The sequence below is a fragment of the Hibiscus syriacus genome, unplaced genomic scaffold, assembly GCF_006381635.1.
Source record: "Hibiscus syriacus cultivar Baekdansim isolate YM2019G1 unplaced genomic scaffold, ASM638163v2 tig00110988_pilon, whole genome shotgun sequence".
Classification (NCBI taxonomy): Eukaryota; Viridiplantae; Streptophyta; class Magnoliopsida; order Malvales; family Malvaceae; genus Hibiscus; species Hibiscus syriacus.
The window spans coordinates 1,378,274-1,386,751 of NW_024062942.1; the positions used below are offsets into that span (position 1 = coordinate 1,378,274).

General features: G+C 27.1%; 1 long non-coding RNA gene across 1 annotated transcript; it reads left to right on the top strand.

The window, feature by feature from the left end:
* The first annotated feature begins 2,464 nt into the window (after positions 1–2,464).
* LOC120149029 lies at positions 2,465–3,171 on the top strand. The gene is made up of 2 exons (XR_005518424.1): positions 2,465–2,684; positions 2,774–3,171. It is a non-coding gene; the product is annotated as an uncharacterized LOC120149029 (long non-coding RNA).
* The last annotated feature ends 5,307 nt before the right edge of the window (positions 3,172–8,478 follow it).

Consider the following 8,478-nt stretch of genomic DNA (forward strand, 5'->3'; position numbering starts at 1 on the left):
TTCATTTTAGTGCACCGCCGTTAAAAACTTAACGGTGGACGGACGACCGATCCGAACGGTGGACCACAAGAGAATGATAAGTCGACTAACATAGTCCAGTTTTAGATCCACCGGACGGTTGATAACGGAGATCAGGTGATGTAAAAGTCGAAGAATCCATCGTCGACTTGGGAAGATTGAGGCATTTTTCGATGAAATAGAGACTAAAATTACGTTTAAGAGATCGAAAAGGTATAGGTTGAATGTTTAGGTTTCATCGTTTGACAGATACAATGACCAACGATTATAGACATGACATCTGACGAGCTCGTTCGTTCAATTTTTAACGGAGGGATATTAAAATGAAAAAAAAACAAATCATGGCAAATCCCCCGATAAGTTGTCCCTTCCCAGCCCTTGCTTTCTCTCCCTTTTGTCTCCGCCCCTGCAATCTCGCTCCCATTGCCCCCCGATACGGAGGGATATTTAAGGGCACTGCACTTTCACGGATAAATTACATCATTCATCACTCAATTATCTTCTCACTCCTATTTTGGTACTGAATTTTAATTTTTTTTTAATTTAACTACTCAACTTTCAAATTGATCCTAATTTAATCACTCTAATTTATTTTATTAATAATTTTTGTGACATGACATTTTTTATTATTTATTAATATATAATTTAAAAAAAATGAAAGTTATAGTGATTGAATTAGGAGTAATTTGAAATTTAAGTAATTAAATTAAAAAAAATTAAACTTTAGTAACCAAAATAGGTGTGAGAAGATAATTGAGTGATGAATGATGCAATTTACCCATAAAAGAAGGTGTCGCATGCAAACCCGTCCATTGAGTTTTTAACAACGAGGTATTAAAATGAAATAAAAACTAAACGTTAGGTATTATTTTGATTTTTTTAAAAGTTTAGATATTAAAATAGACCAAAACTAATAATTTAGGTACTAAATACGTAATTTACCCAAGAATTAAAATACTTAAAAAGAAAAAAAATTAATTTGAACACTTATTTTTAATTAATTCTTTACATTTTTATTAAATTTGAGAATTAAATTTTTATCCAAAATCAAGAATTAGTTCAATAGAGTCTTTAAACTTTTTTATAAGTAAAATGAATTGGATGAATATTCGATTAATTAAATCATTTGTTCTTAATCAATTAATTAAATTAACTTATATAATTAATCTATTAAAGGTTTAGTAAACTTTTAGTCGTTAAATTGCAATAATAACGTTGTAATGATACTTTTAAGATTATAATATTATCTAAAGATGTAAATCGTATCACTTTATTATTAATACTTCAGCAAATCTTACGTTTGAATAAAAGACCAAATATCACAAGATTGCATCAAAGTTTGATGGTACGGACAATATTCACCTACTCAACACCCTGGCGAGATTCGCGCTCAACTTCATCGCCTTCTCCCATATTTTCACCAATTAATTTGTCCACAATTTCTCAAGTTTTTTTTAATTAAATATTAATAATTTATGGATTATATTTACACTTTTACATCATTAAATGATAGATTTTATAAATAATTTTAATTTATTATCATATACTCTTAATCAATATTTAGATAGAATTTAGTTTTCAATGATAAGGCTCTAACATTCTAGAAACAACTCCCCTAATTGTTATGTTATTTATTAAAGTAACTAACTAGTTCAATAATGAATATTATATTTTTATTTATTTTAAAAACCGTTGTTTAAAATATATTATTTTTTATTTAGATGCATAAATTATCGCCACCATCTGTATTTTTTATTTTTTTTCTTGAATTTCTTATATGTATTTTTATTTTATTTCTTTAATTTTTAATAACTATGTCTTTATGACACGTATTTGTTATCTTTTATTGCTCGTTTGAATTTGATCTTTCTCATCGTTTAATTTTTTCATGGTTGGGTTTGAAGTTGCCTCAACTAATCAAGATGATGCTTATTTTTAGTCATGTTAATCTTCTTTGCTTTGGACCATCAGATTGGATTTAAGTACGATATTTGCATTCAGAGATAATTTTCTCACAATGTTCGACTCTGATTTGTGATTGTCAGTGATCTTTTAATAGTTTGATCTCTTGTATTAGTTCATTTGTCGATGCAGTCAAATATATTAGTATCTATGTTTTGTTCAAGTTTTTTTGGATAAATTTTTAACCTTTTCTCTATATGATCACTAGTTTATTGTGTCAATGATTATAAGAAATACCATGATCATATATTTAATAATAATTTTTTATTATAATTTTAAATATTTTTTAAATAAAATTAACTGGTTTTATTTGCATGAAAAATAACTAATATTAATAAAAAAAATCGTCTACTAATTAAAGAAAAGATTCCTCAAACTTAGTCACCGACGTGTAGATTTTTTAAACGCAACGGCCTCATGCCTACCATTTTTTATTTATGTGTGTGGGGGTTCATATTGGGGCCTAGAAGGATGAATAATTTAATCAGGATGACAGAGTGAAGTCAAAGGAACAATAATATTGTGTTAATCTCCTTTCCATGGCTGAAACTCTATCAGCATATAACAATAACCCTTTGCTATTCTTTCTCTGATACTTTTCCTCCCGCATTGAAATCCCAGAAGAAAAAAAGCAAGTTGAACCTCTTTAAGAGAAACAGTGTTGGCTTCTTGTTAGAAATAGTGTTTCTTCTTCTACTTTTAGAGTAGGCCAATCTTTATATGAATTTTGAGTAGCAGGAAGAGAGTTTTGAATTCTTCCATGGTGGTGATATTGGTGATCTTTGTGTTACAGATTTGGGTTTGCGATGACTGCTGCCTAGCTGGAGCTATCAGGATTTTCTCGGAAAATGGAATGAGAAAGATGATGGAGAGAAAGGTCGAAAACAATGAAGATATTCAAAACTACTTCAATGGAACCACATATTTCAGTTTCAAGCGAAGAACCGACGAAGGGTTCGAAGAGTTCCCAGTTGCCCAGACCCTCTTCACAACTAGTAGACAATTATTTTAACCTAGATCTCCTCCATTTTCTTCTGAATCTTGTCGATTGATTCGTATCCAAAAACCCACGTTTTCCCGCATCATGACCTTGCTGGTGTTTTGGTGGAAAAAACGATGGTATTTTGGAATTTCTTTATGTACTTCCTTTTGGATCCTTTTTCTCTAGAAACAAACATGTTTTTCTCTGCATTTCTCTAAAGAATAATGATTAAATACATCGACTTCATCATTAATATTTTAACATCGAGTAATCAAAAATAAAATTAAAACTAAACATTAGATATAATTTAAAATAAATAATTGATTAATCAAAAGCAGAACAAACGTGGTATACTAAATCCACAGTCTACCTTTAATTTTTAACAAATAGGGGGATTTCAAAAACAATGAAAATGATCATCCTGGTATTTAATTGTTGTAATGCTCCAAATTTTAAACGCAAACCATCAAAATTATATACTTAAAATGATCGATAACAATTTATATTATAAAAGCATGCACAATTTTGAAATAAAAATAATAATTTTCAAGCTTAAAAACAATTTCGAGAATACCTAAATATCATTTATCGAACCTAACCATGTTCCCCCAATGAAAAAGAGAACGGGGGCAAACCAGAAAAAGGAGGTGCTTATGTTTGAATTTGTCATAAGAAACATGAGTCGTGGTGCCATGTCTGTACCCTCAAATGAATCCCGACATTAATAATGGAAGGATTTATGTAGAGTGGACCAACTTTAATGTGTTGGGCGTGGGGCTAATGGCTTTACACGTTTACCACCCTCCTACCCAACTTTAGGCGGCCCAACTCGTAGTAAGTAGATTTATTCATGGTTGGCTACAATAAAATAATAATGTTTTTAAAAATATATAATATTAATAAAATAATAATATATCAACTTTGAGTGGTAAGAAATTTGATATTGCTTAAGCAGGTCTCAAGTTCGACTTGTTATGTATATAAAAAAATCTTTACTAAAAGACTCATTTGCCAAAATTTAGATGTGCGATCTGAATCGGTTCGGATTAATCAAGACGAAGTCTTGATTGTCCGGAGGAAAACAAAATAATAATAATAATATGTGTAATATCAACTGCAATTTAAAAAATCATGTCTACAGTTGAAAACAAATGCTTGTTTCGTGGAGTGGAAATGGGCCAAAAATGAAGTCTGCTTAATTAAAAAGGCTTCATGGATTCCATTTTTTGTGGTTTTAGTAAGACTAGACTTAGCCCAAGCTCGTCCTGCTATCGCCTCTTTTCAAGTAAGATGAGATCCTATTACATTAGCTGATGTTTGTATATGTGACCTTAATAAACAACAATGATTTTTTTAATAATTGAGGTAAGTTGGTTTGTCCAAAATTATAATATTTTTTTTAAATATTGTTTATGATATTTTCTAATATTACTTGCTACATGACAATTAAATATAAAATATTACAAATAATATAAAATATTATTTATTAGATTATTTTAATAAATAAAATAAATTTTTAATAAAATGTGATTCAACGAGCGTCCTTAATTGCAATATATATATATTTTAAATGCTCACAATCATTTCATAATAAACGTTCAATTACACTGCTGTAATAGTTGGTGCTCAAACTCGTGACCTCTAAAAATAGCAACGATTTCTTGAATCACGAAGATAAATTGGTTTGTATTGATAATTGAATTTAAAACAATCATATTGGTTTTTTCTTAAAAAATATCATATTGGTACTTAAAAATATAAAATAAATTAGCACATAATATTAATATGATATTTTAATAATTAATTAGATTATGATATATATAACATTAAATAATATTATTATTTTGATCTCATTGAATGTTTTAAGCGGCTAAAAAGAAAGTTATCTTATTTGAGGTTTTAAGTTCGAATAATTATATATATATAATTATTATTTTAACTGATTAATACTATAAAATATGTTTTTATATAAATTATATACATTAAAAAAATTGTGGTCCTCTGTCACCATTGTTCTGGAAAAATCTGAACTTATTCTGGTTCAAACAAAGTTGTTTCCTTGGCGACGTTTGCTTGAACTTATTATCCATCACTTTTAGAACAGAAATATGTAATTTTCCTGGAAAAATGACAGGTAAGCAAATGGAAATTGACAAGTTTGTCATAATATTTATTCGGCCGTACCTGGAATCCTAAATGGCTAAATGAAGGCCACAATTCAAACCTGATCAACCAATCTGGTCAATTCAATTCAACTCACCGACCGACGCAGAAAATATGTTCTATAAAGTCAACTTTTAAAATTTCAGGGAGTAAAACTTAAATTTATAAAATTATAATAGGTAAAAATAAATTTTTAATAAAAAATATATTAAAAAAATAAGTAAAAGGGTATGCGAGACCCGGGGACGGAGACATGTAAGCTCTTGGCGGGACACTATCCCTAAACTTTTTTATCATTAAAAAATATAAGTATAATTATTTATTTAGGCTTTTAAATTTAAATTTATTTTTATTTTATTCATCATTTTTTATTGTTAATTATATTTTACTTTTCTTGAACTACAATTTTTGTTCCATCCTTGATGAAACCCTTACACATTTTAAAATAAAACTCTCGTCAATATTTTTACCCAATATAACTCTTTAAATATATGATAGTTTAAATTTTTTAAGGTGACTACCCCTACTCACACTAGTTCGATCCATCCCTAGGTAAACTCATTTTCTCATTTCCTACATTTCCACGCCCTCAACTTCTCCAGCCACCAACCTTGAGCCAACCATCTTCCCTCAGCATCATCACCCTTCACCAACCACCCAAAAAGAATTTAGATAATTATTATCTCTTTCTCGTCCTAAAATAGGTCTAATCAAATTTAAAATTCCTCTTTTACAATTTAAAATTAATAAGTTTCAGACTAAGATTCTTAATTCTCATTTTGTTTTTTAGATAATTTTTCAAGTATTTAAATATAACAGTTTAAATATGTACTTATTGAGTGATTAAAAAAATGTTTATATTTTCGCCTTGTCATCCCTGTTCAATCGACTTGTGCTTGTACTTGCACCGTGCATGTTATTTCTTTCTGAATAAAACTCGTACATATTTTTTAACATTTTTGATCTATTATTCTCATATCTTTTATTTTGATTATAAATGATGTTGCCGTTAAATATTTCCTTCAAAAATGAATCATGTCGTATTAATAAAAATATGTCCTACAAATACGCCTCCTAAAAGATATTTCGCGTCTTTACCAAAATAATATTATTTTTATAAATTGTCTTTTATAATATCATTTACTTAAATAACAAAATATTCTTATAAGTTGATCAATATTTCATGTTAGAATTCTATAACTAATCTCTTTTATCATTATTATATTTTATTCGAATAACACAATCAAAGAGTTCAAGTAAAGTTTGAATTCAAATTAAACTATTTTGACATTTTAGTATGAATATATATTCTATTTTAGGTTAACTAAATGATTGATATTTTTGTTTATTTTTTCTTATTGATTTCAAAAAATATAATATACGGTTACTTTTATTTTTATTTGATTAAGATATGATAACCGTGAGACAACCGTCGTTAACAACAGTTAAATATTTTAATATAATCACATATTTAGTCCATGTTATTTACATATTCACTCAATTTAGTCATAGTTTTGATAAATTAAAATAAATTTAATCATCTACTCAAATGATGTCACGTGTCACTGGGCCACATATCACAATTTGATTGGAGAATTAAGTTTATTTTATTTTAATATATTTAATTTAATATAATTATGTTAAAATAAATATATTAAATTAAAATAAACTTAAACCCTCCAACCGAATGATGACATGTGACACAACACTTGACTCCAATGACATGTGACATCATTCGAATGAAAGATTAAATTTATTTTAATTTATTTCAAGTATGACTAAATCAATAGAATATGTAAAAAACATAGATCAAATGTGTGATTATACCAAAATACCACGCCACCTAATATGTTAACTATTAACGACAGTTAACCTGTGATAGTCACATCTTAATTAAATAAAAATGAAAGTGATCATATATTATATATTTTTTTAAATCAACAAAAAAAATAAAAAAAATACAAACATAAATGATCAATCATGTACTTATCATTTTATTTTATTATTATACTGACTAGTGGTAGTTTTTACCAATAACAAATGGCATACAACTGTAATTAACCACAAAGACTGTAGAAATCGAGTTAAAAGACAACAATTTAACTCTAACTTACGAAAAAATATTAAAATATTTACAGATTTATATAGATCTGCATTATCTAGTAACATTTCATATATTATTTTGTGTAATCCTTTTTAACTACATAATATATTAAATAATTATTTATTATTTAGTTTCAAATAAAAATTTTAATAATATTTTTTAATTAAGCTAATGTTATTACAAAGTAGTATATATATTAAATATTCTTAATTATTTAATAATAAATGTTCAATCATTATGTTACAGTCATTGATTTTCAAACTCGTAACATCTAATAACAACAATGATTTCACGTTAAATACTAAAAAACTATGTACAAAGAAAATATGGTAGACTTTTTCTTTATTATAAATTAAACTATCTCAATAATTAGTGTCGCTCATCTTTTTTTTTTTATCTTTGTTAGCAGCGACGGTAACACTAATTTTAATGTTGGTTGTTAACTTCAGATTTTTTTATTATATTTTCTTATATATATTTTTTTTCAATAAGTTTACATTTATGATATATTTTTATTTACCTTTATGACACGTTTTTATCTATTTTTATGTCAAGTTATCTTTTGTCATTTGACATATTCTCCGATTGTTTGACCTTTTTAAGATTTATCTTTTTTAAAGATTAATTTGACATTACCACGATCGATTAAGATGTCGTTATATGATATCTTGTTGATTTTTCATGCTTTACTCTTGAAGTGGGTTTGGATACATATTTTGTGTTCGTAGATAGTTTTTCACGTTACTCGAGTTTGATTTGTGATTTTTCCAATGAGTTTTTAATAGCTTGATCATCTTTTGTGATTTGTTTGTTAATACGATCAGATCCATTTATATCTATATTTATTCGAGTTTCTTCATTAGATTTTTAATCTTTTATCGTATGATCCCTATGATCTTAAGTTACTAGTTTTAGTTGAATGATTATAGTCAATTATTTTATTAGTAAATCTTTATTATAATGTGAGTATTTTTTATTTTGAATAAAATTAATTGGTTTCGTTAAAAAAAACTTTTTAAATAGTTAAAAAGTTATTATTATTATTTAAAATGACGTGATATAAACTCAATGCGCTCTGCTCTTTCAAGTTTCAACTTTTGTTGGACACTCTGTTCTGGCCTTTCGACCATTAACACTAGTTAAGGGGAAACCTCTCAAGCAACTCAATTCAACCGAACAAAATAAACCTCACTCTTTCACTGCATTTCAAACCAAACCAGTAATTTCTTCTCTTTTGCTTTTCGGGGTT